This window comes from Canis lupus, chromosome 1 (genome assembly GCF_003254725.2).
Source record: "Canis lupus dingo isolate Sandy chromosome 1, ASM325472v2, whole genome shotgun sequence".
Lineage (NCBI taxonomy): Eukaryota > Metazoa > Chordata > Mammalia > Carnivora > Canidae > Canis > Canis lupus.
Genome location: NC_064243.1, coordinates 71047141 through 71061048, shown reverse-complemented (window position 1 = coordinate 71061048; position 13908 = coordinate 71047141). Strand labels below are relative to the sequence as shown.

The following is a 13908-nucleotide window of genomic DNA, read 5'->3' as shown; positions in this document are numbered from 1 at the left end:
AAGTTTATACCCTTAATCCCAGAGACGGCAGGGTTGGGTTCTTTTCTCCGCATCCAAGTTCTTGGCTAGTCTGTGTCCCAGACAGGCAATCATGGGAAATAATGGTGCATTTCTCAAAGTTCGGAACATTCAGTTTGATCCAACACCATAGGTGGGCATCTACATATCTAAATCTCTCCAAACTAATGTACTGATTCAACATAGTCCCTATTAGAATCCTTATTGGTTTCTTTGTAGAAATTGAGCAGCAGCTCCTAAAATTTATGTGGAAATGAAAGGGGAACAGAATAGCCAAAACAACTGAAAAAAGAAAACAGGGAACAGGGGAGCCCTGGTGGCTCAGCGGTTTAGCGCCACCTTCAGCCAGGGTATGATCCTGGAGACCTGGGATGGAGTCCCACATCAGGCTCCCTGCATGGAGCCTGCTTCTCCCTCTGCCTGTGTCTCTGCCTCTCTCTCCTTCTGTGTCTCTCATGAATAAATAAATAAAATCTTAAAAAAAAAAAAACAGTGGAGCATGCACACATCCTGATTTAAACAATTATTAGAAAGTTATAATAACCAAGACAGTGTAGAACTGGCACAAGGATAGACACAGACTTGAATAGAATAGAATTGAGAGTCTGGAAGTAATCCCATACAACTATGGCTAATTGATTTCAACAAGAACGTCAAGGCAGTTCAAAAAAGGAAAGAATAGTCTCTTCAACAAATGGTGATAGGACAACTGGATAGCCACATGCAAGAGAATGAAGTTGGACCCTTCCCTCATACCATAAATAACATTAATTCAAAATGGATGAAAAACCTAAATAGAAGAGCCCACACTGTAAAACTCTTAGAAGAAAACAGAAATAAATAATCTTTGTGAACTTGGATTTGACAATAAATTTTTAGATATGACAAAAAAGCCTAAGCAAAGGAATTAAAATTTTGAAAATTTTTTCTCAAAGGACACCATCAAGAAAGTAAAAGTACAACCCACAGAATGGGAGAAAATATTTGCAAATCCTACATTGGATAAGGGACTTGTATCTAGAATATAGAAAGAACAGTTAGTTACAAGTTAGTAATAAAAGACAATAACTCTTATAAGTGGGCAAGATATCTGGATACTTTTCCAAAGAAGATATCACAAATGGCCAATAAACTAGGTTAGCTAAAATCATGAAGTCAGGTAATAACACGTGTTGGAGAGGATGTGGAGAAATTGGAAACTCCATACACCGCCAGTGTGGATTTAAAACAGGGTATCCATTTTGGGAAACAGTTTGACAGTTCCTCAAAAAATTAAACAGAGTTACTTGACCCAGCAAATCCACTCCTTGTTATGTACCTGGGAAAAATGAAAATATGCCCATGCTAAAACTTTTACATGTATGTTCATAGCACAATTATTCACAATAGCCAAGAGTGGAAACAACCCAAGTGTCTATCAACTGATGACTATATAAATAAAATATGGTTTATCTATACAGTGGACTATTATTTGGCAACAAGAAGAAACTACAGGTGCATGGTACAACTTGGAGGAAGCTTGAAAATAATATATTAAGGGAAAGAAGCCAATCACAAAGGACAACATATTATATAATTCTGTTTATATGAAATGTCCAGAACTAGAAATCTATAGACAGAGGGTCAATTAATGGTTGATTATCTATGGCTGGGAGAAATGGAGGGGGGGATTGGCAAGTGATAGATAAAGGAGTTTCTTTTTGAGAAGATGAAAATGTTCCAAAATCAATTAGACAAAGATGCACAACTCTGGGAATAACAAAAAAAATCAATTGAATCGTACATTTTAAATTGGTGAAATGTGTGGCATTATGAATTATATTTCATAAAGCTTTTACAAAAATCATATCATTTTGGGGGCACCTGGGTGGCTCAGTGGTTGGGCGTCTGCCTTTGGCTCAGGTCATAATCCCGGGGTCCTGGGATGGAGTCCCATGTCAGGCTCCCTGCATGGAGCCTGCTTCTCCCTCTGCCTGTGTCTCTGCCTCTTTCTCTGCATCTCTCATGAATAAATAAATAAAATAAAATCATATCATTTTATACTTTACTTAGATGAATATACTAATTCAAATTGTAAACATTTTTAATAGCTTTGAGAAAACCAGACCATGACTGATATCCTCCAGAAAGTTGCATCCAACATACCTACCCAATGGTGTATGAGGATCCCTTCCCCTAGACTGTAGGCACCAGGATGGACGTGGGTTATTTTATGGCTGGCATCAGTTCTGAGTGGTTGGTGTCTGTGCTATCCTGGTTGTTAAAATAGTTTCCCTTTCCTTCCTACTTGTTCCCACACCCTGGCCCACTTTGAGAATCACCAAATTTTGCATATATTTGCAAAGTTGATATATTGAAAGTGATTAGGTTGGATTCCTTTAATTATGAGGCTGAGTCTGATTTCTTTTTTTAAGCATTGAAATTTTCTTTTGTATCAAAGTCCTCTACACATGGTTTAAATATTTCATTGGATCATAAGAATTTAAAATGAAAAGATTAGTCTCTAGCCCCATCTCAGTCCTGATCCCCAGAGGTGACCATGTTACTCTTGTAACATTTTCTGATTTTAGTCTTTGGTATGACTCTCAATCTCTTTACATTTACTCATGACCTTTAAATAATATACACAAACCCTGATTTCTCTATTTTTCCCTGTAAGCAGCTAACTCTTGAGTTCTAGCCACTGAACCTAAGGATTTAACTCATCTCACCCATCTTGGGTAAACTCATGGCAATTTTTTTTCCCTGTTGGTTGCTTTTGTAACTGAATAATATTCTTATACATTTCTTTGGTTTTTTGTCAGTGACATAAGAATATCAAGCTCGTAGTCTTTCCCTTTTCTGTCATATCCTCCTTTCTACTTCCCACGTTCTGTGGTCTGTACTTGAAAATTCCACATTGCCAAGCCTAATGTTATTTATTATTTAGAGTCTGCTCTGAAATAGCAAATTTATGGGGCTGTGCCAATACTTTGATTCTAAAAGCTGAAACTCAGTAAAGTGCTTATGTTATTATGACCATGTAAATACTGTTCACTGAAGATCCAAGTAATGCTTTATGTTTATATTTCCCTTTCTTGTTCCTCCTGGAGCTTCTAACTGCTTATTTATTCTTCCATTGCATCTGGCTTTCTTGCATCTTTAATTATTCCCCCCATTCTCAAAGAATACTATCAAATGTATGAAATCTTCTTTTTCAAGATACGTCCTTCCTGGACACCTAGCTCCCCCTCACTGATTGTTCTCCTAGGTTTGCTGTACAGCTGCCTTCTGGAACTTGTCACTCTCCTGGGTGAATGTTTGCTATGTCTCATTCAGTTTGCTATGTCTCAGAATCCAATATTGCTCATCCCGAGAAAAGCCATATGAGAGCTAAACTCAGTCTGCAAATACCTTTATTATTTAGTCACATTTTATTTATAATTAGACTGAAATAGGATTTCCAGATGATAATACAATATTTTTGATGTAAGTAATAGAAAGCTTGATTTTAAAAAGGTGGAGTAGGAGGTTCTGGTGTAAATAACCAAAAAGTCCAAAGTTAAATTATTTTCAGGTATGGTTTGATCCAGAGGTTCATTGCATCTATGGCCTTTTTTTTTCCTAATTGATTCATTTGTATTGTGATCAGGGAGTGTGATCTGCATTTTTAAAAATACTTTTTTACATTTATTGAGATATATGTGCCTAATATGTGGTTAATTTTATAAATATTCCTTGGATTTCAAAAAATATATTCTTCTATTATAAAGAAGTGTTTTTGACTACAAATATTAATTTTATATTATATTTTAAAAACCCAGCTTTTTTTTCTTACCCTCTTTTTTTTTTATTACTATTTATCTGGTATGCCTTTGTCCCTGTTGTTGCTCTATTTGTCCAGCTCACTGTTTTGTTTTTTTTTTAAGATTTTATTTATTTATTCATGAGAGACACAGAGAGAGAGGGGGGAGTGGAGAGAGAGAGGCAGAGACATAGGCAGAGGGAGAAGCAGGCTCCATGCAGGAAACCTGATGTGGGACTCGATTCCGGGACCCCAGGAGCACACCCTGGGCAGAAGGCAGCGCTAGACCACTGGGCCACCGGGGCTGCCCCTGTTCAGCCCACAGGTTGTCCTGTAGTAGTTGTGATAGAAACCATTTTAAGCTCAAAGTATCACTTTAACCTTTTATGGTATAAAATCTTTGTATGCCTAGAACTAGAAGAGTCTGGTGCATAGCTGCTCAAAAATAATTGCTAAAAGGCTTAATGAATAAAATGGAACCGCACACCTAATCAAAACAGTTCAATTCCACTCAACTCATTGGTATCTCCAACTATTTCTGCAATCTTCCATTTGTCATATTTTTTATTTCTGTTTGCTATTTGAGATCAATATCAAATTTTCAGTAGGAATCTCTCAGGAACGGAAATATATCATTGACCACATCATTTGCCTGCTTTTCTATCCACCCAAATTCTGACTATTCATTTACTAAGAGCACAGAAAACCTGTGGAAGAATGGTTTCTATCCACCACTAAATTAAAGGAAATTATGGAGCGCTAGTAATCTCAAACTCCCAGAAATGTCCTAAAGATAATCACCTAGGGGAACCCAGCTGGGCTCACAAGCCGGCTGGGATGGAGTAAAGGGGCGTCAGTGGTCTGCTGTTCTTAGAAACACCCAAGGGCCTGGCCTTGTGGGGATTTGCCTGGCCTGATCTATGGAGCAGATCTAGCCTCGCCCAGAAAAGTTTCTTTTTCCTAAAATGAGACTTCTTTATTCAGACTTACATCAGCAATTTTGCTCTTTTTAAGGACACAGTCCCGTTCAATCTCTGCCAACCCCAGTGACTTAGGCATAATTTGAATCTGTCATATGGTGCTGATATACAGAAGGTTTGGTCTGGCTGCTAATACTGGCAAAAGGAGTTGAGTTTTTCCCAGTAGGATGAACATTCTGCACTTAATGAAAGCAAGATTCTAAAACTGGCTTCTCTTCTACAACATCTAGGTCTCATAAAATTACACATGACTCAGGGACCACTTAGATGATATGCAGGGGGGAGTTATTTTATCCAAAGAAATCTCCTTGGTGAATCCTGTTGAGGCCCAGGCCAAACAGCTTCACATAAATCTTATCTGAGAGAGACCAGATAGCTGTTGCCTTCAGCGTGACTTAATCAGAAAGATCTGATGGGGTACTGACGATTTTTAGATGGCCATATCATGGAACTCTCTCCACAGTCTGCTAAACAGCAGATGCTACTCACCTGATAGCTCATTTTTTATTATTCCAGAGTGAGAAAAACATTGTTAAGGACTTCATTTGAAGCATCCCTTTAAGATAAGCACCTCCCCACTTGAATTTGAAATGAATCAAGGCAGCTGGACCTATTCATTTGTTGTCATCGATGCTTTTCATTTTTTTTCTTCCTAACTTAAGCAAAATTAGACAGCTTTCTCCCTCTAAATTGTAGGTGATATTAAAAGTTAGAATAGATTGAAAAAGTAAACTTTAAAAAAAATTCCACTTCTAGGAATTTAATCTACTAATACACTCTTCTTTTTTTTTTTTATAAGCCAAGCTATAAAAGGATCTTCAGTCAGCATTTTTTAAATCAGAAAAACCTGGAAACTACTTAAATGCCAATTAACAAAGAGTTACTGAAATATATTGCAGAATAAATTGGATATATATACAGCATCCAACAGAATTGTGCTAACATGGAAAGTTCTTCAAGACATCTTATTACGTGAAAACAAGCCAGATGAAGCACTCTAGATATTGATCACATGATCCTCCTATAAACCTTTTAAAGTATGTGCGTCTGCGATGTTTATGTATATGTATGTAAGATGCATATTTTGATGTGTGAGAAAAAATTTTTTCTGAAAGAACTATAAGAAATTACTAATAACTTTGGATGAGATGAAGTAGAATATTACCTTCATTGTGTAACTTCCTATACAGCTTGAATTTTTCATTAATTACATGAATTAATTTTTAAAAATATGTTATCTGAGATTATCTGTGTGGTAGGGTTACAGAACATCAGTACATTCTTTATAATTTTATGCATTAAAGAAACACTTTCAAATGTTATTTTTCAGAGCCACATTCATGGGAATATAGTATTGACAACAACAAGTAAGGTGGTTACATTTCAAAGCTTAGTTTTTCTTTAAAATAACTTATAAAAATTAAATTAAATTAAATAACTTATAAATGATAAACCCAAGAACTTCAAATCTAATAGAAATGATCTTGTACAAGAAAACTTTTAATCTGGCATGTGAGATAGGCTCTGGAATCTAGTTGGATCTGGGTGAAGAAAGTTGTTTCAAAGTGTAATAAACTAGAATTAGGACTTTTTAAGAGAATATTAGAAATAAATTTTTGAAAAATATTAATGCGTGGTGATTTCCGGAAAAAATACAGAAAATAAATGTGCATAAACTTGACAAAATGCATTTTCTGGTGTGTTCTATGGTTGCACACATATTTTTAGAAATGCTTGTTAAGTGTAAAGATTTTCTCAAAGACATCATAATCCACCACATTTTTAAATAAATAACAGCTGACGAGGACACCAGGTACTGGCTGTTTTCTTTTCAAGAAGTAGTTGGTTGTGTCATTCTGCATTTCCTTCTCTCTACCTGATCATTTTAATTCTGTGCTTAAAATCACTTAACTCCAGCCCTGAACATTCAGCTACTACACAGTGACCCTCTGTTCTCCATAACCTCATGCAGGATGACAGAGAATGCATGGGTCCCCTACTCCCCTTGGGCTTGTTGACCCCCCCTTGGGCTTGTTGATTAACTGATTGATTATAAAGCAGGATGTAAGCTTATTCTGGTGTATATCAGTTCCATAAAATTGACGATCACCTCAAAAGTGATTCTAGTCTACATTCAACAGGACCTGTGAAGTAATTTTTACTCAGCTTGAGGTTTTCCTCTGATTAAAAATAGACTTTCCTATATTCCTTAAAGTTGAATTTCAAAGAAAAGTTGCTGTGATTCTCAGTAAATAAGAAGTGAGTCAGATCTGCTTTTGTGATGGATGAAGACCTTTAGCGCCAGATGGTGAGAGAGGAAGAAGGGGGATGGGCTGTGGACAGGGACCCTGGGCTTCCATGAAGCCAAGCATGCTGTAGCTTTTCTCAGAGTTCCAGGAGTATTAAGAACATTCTCTTCTTAGCAGACGATGTTTCAGATGGGTGCCAAGGCCCGCCATGTTTATTCAGACTGCTTTATGTGAGTGGTCAAATTTAGGACAGAATTCCATATTATTTCCAGGGAGAATATTTTAACATTTTTTTGGGTAGGAATTGACTTGCTACAAATGCATTTCAATTAAACAGACCAAATATTTGCTGACAAAATACCTATTCAGTCATAGATGAGTCCCCTCCACATTGGGCCTCCACCCACTCATGGTCATTTCACTGGATGTTCTTTCCGTTGCTTCAGTGGCAACTTGTTACATTTTATGAATTTTCTGAAAAAGGTGTTCCTATAAACTGGGTTCTTGGAGGTCTCCTTGGAAGGTTGCTCCTGAATTGAATCCCTCTGCTCCAGGCCAGCTGAGTGTTCAGTCTTGTCCACACACGTTTGAAGAACCATTCCAGAGGCCTTAACTCTCTGCTGTCCGCATTGGTCCTGGTAAAACTTAACAGTACTTCCATTTGAACCGACTCTTGCTCCACTTCTATTTCCATCTGCTACAAGATGTTGTGGATCTACATCTGAAGTGGGACTTTGTTTGGCCTGATTGAGCTTCTTTAAAAGCCCTGAAAGTTCCTGTGTTTATTGTCTTTTGACTTTGAGGTCTCCAGGCTTGCTTACCTCCCATGACCTTGTGTCCCTGTGTCTTCTTGGATGTAAACAGTTTCACAGCAGCAAAACTGCAGCTCTCAGTGACCTCAGAGTGGCAGCAGGGAAGTGAGTAATGGTTTTCAGAGAGAAATCTCTTCCTGAATACATTTTGTTCCACATCTCCTGGCCCCTAAAGGGCTGTCGATAGCAACAGTCACACATGTCCTTTCCTCTCCACATGACCTTATTTTTAGATGAGTATCTTCAAAAGAGCAAATTGAAAGATATTTGCATTCATCTCTCAATTATCTTTCATTTCTTGTTCTCATCAAAACTAAAGACTCCCATTTTCCCACATCTTTGGAGGTACATCTCCAAATTTAGTCTTCTTTCAGGAGAAAATATCTACCTTCTTCCTCAACCAGCCTTTGACCTAGATCTCTCTGTTCTCCCAAATGCCAACATCCCCATCCCATATCCTTAGGAAAGAAGTACAAGCTGGTTTCTGCCCCCAAACAGCACTGCATGGAGAGAAAGGGTCGGCAGATTTCCACCCTTTGCCAACCTGCCCTCTGACACCTACCCCATAGCTGCATGGCAGACTGTATCTGAGCAGAGACCCAGCATAGATTCCAGAAGGGAAAAAAGCAAGGCTCAGGGTCAGGGTGAGACCCAGAAAACACCAACTCCCTTGGCATAATGGCCCCTTTACAGGGAGATGCCTTTACACCTTTACACAGTCTGAACGTGGCTTCCTGGGGTGCCCCTTTGTCCAGAAACAAACCTGGGTCAAGGGGAGAAGTCCAGAACAAAGCAAGTAATGTTTCTCTGCTGTTCCATTTACAGATTTGTTTTCCTAGTGCCGGGGGCCAGGCATTGCTTGTTAATACTTGAAGACCAGGATTTGCAAACTTGATGCCTACAGATCCAATGGCAGTCCTGTTTTGCTAGTACCGCTTTTTGTTTATTTATTATTTTTAAATTTTTATTTATGTATTTATTTTAAATGTGGAACATTTCACAGATTTGCATGTCATCCTTGTGCAGAGGCCATGCCAATCTCTGTGTCATTACAATTTTAGTATATGTGCTGCTGAAGCGAGCTTACTAGTACCACTTTTTAAAAAAAATCATTGTTTTTTTTATATATTCCCCAAATGAATGAGACCATAAAAGATAGTGAAAGGGAATAAAGGGGAACGGAGAGAAAATGAGTGAAAATATCAGTGAGGGTGACAAAACATGAGAGACACCTAACTCTGGGAAACAAACAAGGGGTAGTGGAAAAGGAGGTGGGCAGAGGGTTGGGGTGACTGGGTGATGGGCACTGAGGGGTCACTTGGCGGGATGAGCACTGGGTGTTATGCTATATGTTGGCAAATTGAACTCCAATAAAAAAAAAAAAATCATTGGAATCTGAACTCCTTCCCTAGTTTCCCTTAGCCCAGCTGCTCCCTGCCCCACAGCCTAAGCATTAGGAGTTTCCAACCTCTGAGACTCAGCAAGCACACACTGAGGATCCCCTGAACTCTCAGCTTTGTGTTAGGCATGTGGAGATGACTTGGACAGGTGAGGCAAAGGTGGCAAGTTCCTCCCTAGTGAAGTTTTCTGGGACTTGGGAATCTCCAGAAGAAAAAGCATGAGATACATAAAGCGGCCAAGTGAATGCAGTTTAGACAAAGGGATCAATGTTGGCAAACACAGCTGGGGGAGACATCTTTGTCTTGTGGACGAAGAAGAGATTTATTGAAGTGTGGGGAGGGTTCCTGAGGAGAGAAGAACAATCAGAAAATCCTGAGCCAACATGTAAATCTGTGGGCAGGAGGAGGAGAGTCTTGCCCCACTTGCGGGTATTGGGGAAGAAGCAGTGGGAAGTTGGGTCTAACTCTGAAGATTACTATCATGTTGATGGTCAGTCACTTTTATTCTCCGTCTCCTTTAATGCTCTTGTAGTCGATATTTGGATGGAGTGATTTTTGTCTCATGGCAACTGACCAAGTGGCCAAGTAGAACTGCTGGGACCAGGTCTTCCAAGGCCACATGAACCAAAATAGGACTTTATATTCACTTTTCTGTGAGCATCTCCCATTAGAATCCTCTTGATTTTCACATCTCAGAGTGAAACGCAGGAGTCTTCCACAGCCGTGCCATGGATCATCAGGTAAATGAAAGACTTCGTTCTAGAGCCTGAGCCATATTTACTGAGCCTGCCTGAGACCAAGTCTAGTAGCAGAGACCGTGTAAGTGTCAACTATCTAGAATAGTCAAGTTAGATTTACTTTGTTATTTTGTAGAGCCTGCACTGAATTTCTAAAACAGGGTAGTTTGTTTTTATAATCAATCATTGCACTAAACCAATGTGTTGATAATCTCATTTGTTTCAGTTATTACTTTGCAGGTTAACTGTTGGAACAGTTAACTAGCAGTAATATGAAGCATCATTCAGTTCCTCAGCCCCTAGATTACTATTCACAATTATGACATTCTTTTGAAGAATATTAGTAGCTTCTAGAGTTATAGGTCTACGTCCCTTCCCCAAGACAACCTCACCACCAAGACATATGTTTAAATGAAAACAAAACTCAGATCACATTCTGCCAGCTACACTCAAACATGTACTTGCAGGTAAGCACAGAAAATCATTCAACCTCTGCCCCATTCTCTTGCCTTTTTAGAAATGCGGACAAGCCCATTGCAGGAAATATTCAGTGTAATGTGGTCATGATGAAATTTTGACATCAGGATCAGGTGACAGAGGTGACAGAGCCGGTCTGCCCTCCATTAGTTGGGGACTACAGGGCAGAATTCTATCCCTAGGGCATCATTCCAGGAGATATTGGACTGCTGGGACTGTCAGGTCAAAGAAGGATGTGCCAGTGGAAATCTTCTTACCAACCACGTGCTGTCACACCACTCTTTTTCTCTGGAGCAGACTTACTTTTAACATTCCTTGTGGTAATGAATGCACCCTCTCAGGCAGATAGAGATAGGGTTATTTGAAGCCCTCGCTTTTGTTTCTTCTGGAGCCTAAACTCCTGATAAGAGTTCTTTATATGTTAACTAACAATTGTTGACTGATCACCTGAAAGCGCAGATGAAAATAAAGTATAATCATAGATATCATCTGGTTTGCCTGTATTTTAAGGTCCCTTCCCTTTAATCCCCAACAGCTGTCCTAAAGCCACTTCCAGTAAAAATATAACCTAAGCCAAAGAGCATACTTGCTACATACATGCAGCTTCCATGCAAATCCTCCAGCACCTCCCAACCTCTCTGTAGTTCTAATGAGATCACCACCATTGAATTACTCCTCTAGAGACATACAAGAGCCACTCCTCCTGGAACCCAAATCTGAATGATTGATTTCACAGAGTCTCAGAGAGTAGATGTTGCAATGCATTGCTCGGATGCCCCTTTAGGAATGAAAGACTTGTTCCCTGAGCTGCTGAGAGTTCTTGCATCCTTGCAGAATGTAGAGCATATTCATACCAGAAAAGGAGCTATAAGTATCCCCAAATGGTACCAAACAGGACTGGGTCCTCTGGGCTCCACACCATCTGTACTGTCTATTCTGGGGATGTCTGCATTCTGCTTCAGGACACTCTCTCTATGTTTAGATCATTTATTCCACTGTTCAAAAGACGATCTTAAGGTACCATGTCTTAAATTCCATTTTTATTTGTATTGGAGTTACATAGGCACTTGGTTAAAAGAATAAAATAATTCTACAAAGTTTATTTGACAGAGGCTGCTGGTTGAGCCCTGACATTAGTTCCTGCCTTCTTTCATAATAGGATTTCTGTGTTTTAGCAGAGCACCTGGCCAACAGCTGGTTACTGCACTTCCCGGGCTCCCTTGTAGCTTGGTAAGGCCATGTGCCCACAGTCTGGCCAATGGGTCTGTACTACTTCCAAGGCATGTTCCCATCAAGGTATGCACATGTGCTTCCCTGACCCCACTGCCCCCTCCCGCTGGCTGGCATGACAAGAACTAGAATGGCTACTGTGGTCCCAGAGATGGAAGCCACATTTGGGGGTCATAAAGCCAACCCTTCAACCCAAATTGCTTCTCTCTGGACCATTTCAAACCAGAGAGCAAGAAATACCTACTTCATTTGAGGGTTTGTATTTTGAAGTTTTTGTTTTTTATTTTTTATTTTTAAAAAGATTTTATTTATTTATTCATGAGAGACACAGAGCAAGAGAAAGGTAGAGACACAGGCAGAGGGAGAAGCAGGCTCCATGCAGGGAGCCCAACGCGGGACTCAATCCTGGATCTTCAGGATCATAACCTGGGCCGAAGGCGGTGCTAAACCACTGAGCCACCCAGGCTGCCATGTTTTGTTTTTTATTAAAGCAAGCATAGCCTGTATTTTCATCCATATAGGTTGGGTGTTTGTTTTTTTGGTTTTTTTAAATCCTGTTTTCTTTTTCCCACAAACAACCATAATATGTGAATAACATACTTCTGATATTTCATATTTAGACATTCCCTATAGAGTTTCCAATTTGGAATATGAATATTCCACTCTCTATCTCCTTTTCGCCCACCCTCACCATCTCACTGCATACTTGCTACCCATGCCCCTCATCCTCCAAAGTAGTTATGTGGTAATTTTAAATAGATAAATATTTATTGTTTATATAATTATGACAATGCAAATGGTATATAAAACTGATATCTGCAGTGTACCATGGAAGCTTTTCCTTTCTTAAATAATACTTTGTCCCAGAGATAATATTGAGCTAGTTATTTTTTCATTTTCTTAGCTTCCCGCTGACTTATCATTAATTCAAACCTAAACACTCCCTTAGTTGTATGATCTCCTCTGAATATGTTTGAATGCACTTGGGATGCAATTAGTTTTATGAAAAAATATCCCCAGAGTTTTCTGACTGGCTCCATCTGGACTAGCTGTTCACTAAGCCTGATGTGTGTTCCATCAGCCATCTTAAATTGGACCTCAGTACCGGTTCTACAACTTTGGATTGCTCTGCCTGCCTTAATCCTTCCTATGGGCTACAAGGGCTGCTCTGGCCATGTGACAGAGCATGTTTCCCTCAGGCTAACCTCTGAGGGCTCCATAAGCAAGTATTCTCCTTGATAGAGGCTTTATTCTGAGAGTATTAGCCACCTTCTGTACAAGGAAGACATTGCAAATCTCTGAGCTAGATCAGCGCCTTCCTTTTTGGAGTTGAGACTGAAAACTTCCTGCATTAGGCAGAAAAAAATGGACAACAATTAACAACCTCCTAAAAAACCCTCTGACTTAAGGTATTACTGTTTAATTATTTCAAATTCATATTGTTCTGGCCACAACAAGTGGCCAAGTATTGCACAGGGATACTTGACAACATTCCCAGATATTTTGGGTATGGTACTAATGTATAAATTTTTGGTCTTTGTCCAAGTTCAGGTTTAGGTATAACTTTTACTAAGAATGCCTGAAATCTAAACAACCAAGTTTAGAACTTCAGTGAAACCCTTCCCCATGTTCTTTTACTGCCAACATTGCCAGTCATCCCCCCACCCCCGGCCCCCCAGCCCCTGCCAGCGAATTCTGGGAGGTCAACTCACCTTGGCATATTTTATTACAAGATTAAACTATTCATTGCAGGAGGTTATCTGCTCAAAAAAGGGTGGAAATGGTCAGTCTCATTTTCCCTTCAGTTATTTTCCCTAAATTTCAGAACAATTTTGGATGGTTGAAAAACCAATGTGGTCTGATGAAAGCTTATCACCTGAGAACAGCCAAGGAGACCAGAGTGAAGATGACTGTTTCTCGCTGGGGCTGATGTGAAGCTAAACCTCATCAATGGAGCTCTCTAAAACGCACACACAAACTCATACACACACACCCTAACAGCAACACAAACTGAATGTTTGATCATTTCAATCTGGCTATTGATAAAAATTTTGAAAAAATTTAATGGAAGGAAATTGGTAAGAGTTGAATTCCAGGTGAATTTATGAAGGCGTTTCTAAGCAGAATGTCTTTGCAATGTGTGCTTTTTTATGTGCAATCATCACCATGTACTTCTGAACATCTTCCACAGAACCCATGCGAGGTGCCAGCTGCCACATAC

The 13908-nt window shown here is 39.3% G+C and overlaps 1 pseudogene; it reads right to left on the bottom strand.

Annotated features, from left to right (window-relative positions):
- Positions 1-8824: 8824 nt before the first annotated feature.
- LOC112645685 (U6 spliceosomal RNA) lies at positions 8825-8924 on the bottom strand (annotated as a pseudogene).
- Positions 8925-13908: the final 4984 nt, after the last annotated feature.